This window comes from Haematobia irritans, chromosome 4, assembly GCF_050003625.1.
Source record: "Haematobia irritans isolate KBUSLIRL chromosome 4, ASM5000362v1, whole genome shotgun sequence".
Classification (NCBI taxonomy): Eukaryota; Metazoa; Arthropoda; class Insecta; order Diptera; family Muscidae; genus Haematobia; species Haematobia irritans.
Genome location: NC_134400.1, coordinates 60,221,097 through 60,223,608, shown reverse-complemented (window position 1 = coordinate 60,223,608; position 2,512 = coordinate 60,221,097). Strand labels below are relative to the sequence as shown.

The 2,512-nt window shown below is 31.2% G+C and overlaps 1 long non-coding RNA gene across 1 annotated transcript; it reads right to left on the bottom strand.

The window, feature by feature from the left end:
- Nucleotides 1–419: 419 nt before the first annotated feature.
- On the bottom strand, nucleotides 420–1,252 carry LOC142237065 (uncharacterized). Its single transcript, XR_012722320.1, has 3 exons — nucleotides 1,151–1,252; nucleotides 753–969; nucleotides 420–684 (listed from the first exon to the last, which is right to left on the bottom strand). It is a non-coding gene; the product is annotated as an uncharacterized LOC142237065 (long non-coding RNA).
- Between the last annotated feature and the right edge of the window lie 1,260 nt (nucleotides 1,253–2,512).

Genomic DNA, 2,512 nt, shown 5'->3' with positions numbered 1-2,512 from the left:
ATACAGCATTTTCTATGCCGATGTCCCGCATTAAGAGAATTCAGGCAAATGTTTTTTCAAACTATCACATTTCAAGAAAACTTTCTTATTAACATTCTAAATGGATTAGTCGTAAACTGGAAGAAACTAGCAATGTTCATTAAAATTTGTATAGAATACAGAGCACAACTACACACAGAAAACAAATTTGTTGTGCCAACCAATTTCTTTGCCAACCGAATTATTTGGTTGCGTCTACTATCGGAATATAACCTACATAATTTGTTGTAACAACTGTACATAAAATTGTTTGGATAACTACAATTTTGGCATATCAACACTCAAATTGGCAATAATAACCAATACGATTTCATTTGTTTGTTAAAACAACTAACTATTTTTGTCGGACAACCAAAGCTTGTGAAATTAAATAAACCATCTATTTGTTATTTTTTTAGTTATTATTTAAATATATATTATATTAACATTATGTATTGATTAATGACCTAATAGAGAATCTGGACAAAATAATCTTGTAAAACGTATGCCTCTCATGAGCTCCGCTACAGCGGAGATGTTTACAAAACGATATGGCAAATTTTCAGGCACAAGGGAGACCAGGGTCTGAATGCCTTGTCAAATTGTATTTGAGAAAAATTGTGGGCTTCGAAATTTGGATTTGTACTCCGATTTCTTTTCTAAATCCTGGAAGAAAAAAGAAAAGACACATTTTTATATTTTTCGCTTTAATGTCCAAGCTGACCGGGATTTACTTGTGTGTAAAATTTTGAGATTCTCAACTTTGCAAAGAAGATATACGATTGTATGCTTATTGAGCATTTTGATGCTATCAAGGACCGTTTCTTGAAATAGAAAACAAAGTTCTTCATCCACTTCAAACAAATTGCTTACAAAACCAATTTGTTTGCAATTAAAATGTTCGGAAATTTGCCATAGACCAAATACTGCGCTCTTTTTAAATGTGTTCGCCTTACATGATTATATATTTCATTAGATTGGAGTCACAAATCCACAGTATCAAAAAAAACCAACAGAGTTGAAAAAATGCGTGAAAAGGTTAAGATTGAGTGGTATTAATATCATTTAGTGTTTAACTTGCCACTTAAGAATGCAGCTTTCGAAATGAAAAATATATACATATTTAACTTACAATGTTTTTTGAGGGGCAGAATGTTACAAAAATAGAATTATATTCACAAAAATTTGAATTTTGCAGTTTCATATATTTATGAGACAAAAAATATATTTTATTCATATATTTATGAGACAAAAAATAAAACTTATGTATTTGTTGTCATATACACGTCGTCCATAGCAACAAATTCAATGTATAACTATCAAATCTATTAACACAACCAAATTATTTGTTACATAGACCTTCAGTTGGGTATGGTAGTACATTGGCAAAATAAATCAGTTAACACAACAGGGTGAAATAACTTAAAATGGTTGCTTACTTCAATATATAAATAACGGCCAATATTTGGTCGTGTGTACCATATTTTGGTTATATAAACTAGGGAATAAGAGAAATAACTAAGAGTTATTGCTCACAATTAAAAATTGCGAGTCTCGACTACCAAATTGTTGCCGTAATCAAATTCCAACCAATCATTTCTCTGGGTGTATTAGCTGAATTTAACCTATGAAAAAAAAAACAAAATCTAAGCATTCCATAATTAATTTAAAGACTGACGAACTAAGGTCAACGTCACATTAATTTTATTATTCTTATATTTAAACATTAAATACATATATTGTCCAAAATATTTTGTTACAAAAAGATTTTATGAAATGTTGAAATAAAGAATACTACTACTAGTACATACACTTCACCACATTTTTCAAGCAAAATTATTCTTTGAATTTTATGTCCCATCACAGGCTCTGCATGCCTCAAGCTGTCTGTTGTGAGATTTGGAAAGCTTTTGTATGTCTCTTACGTATCTAATGAGAGAATGGTTCCGAATTAGTAAACATTAATAATACTAAAACATTTTATACTTACGAATACTTCGCTGTATCCACAAATTTAGTCTTTTCAATCATCATGTTTTCCAAGAAATATTTCAATTAACGCGTCTATTTACTTTATGTGAACAAACTACACTACTAAGGCGACAACTTAGTTTTTAGCAACGGCGACATATCATATGCTACGGGTATGTGATAGTTAATACCAGGGCTGTGGAGTCGGAGTCGCAGTCGGAGTCTTGGAGTCGGAGTCTGAAGATTTGGCTGGAGTCGGAGTCGGAGTCGTAAAAATTTTGCTCGACTCCGACTCCGGCTAAACAAAATTTTTTAAAACACTTCACATTTTTGTAACTAAAAAAGTTTTTACGCAAATTAGTTTCCAATGCGTTATGCATTCGATCAATGTACACCATGATTGGAAATGAAATTCAACTTCCAATTACGGCTATCATTTTATGTTTTCTAGAATGTTAGACTAGCAAATGGGCTGGATCGATCATTTTAATCCCCATATCAAGTTATTTGAAATAATTCGAAC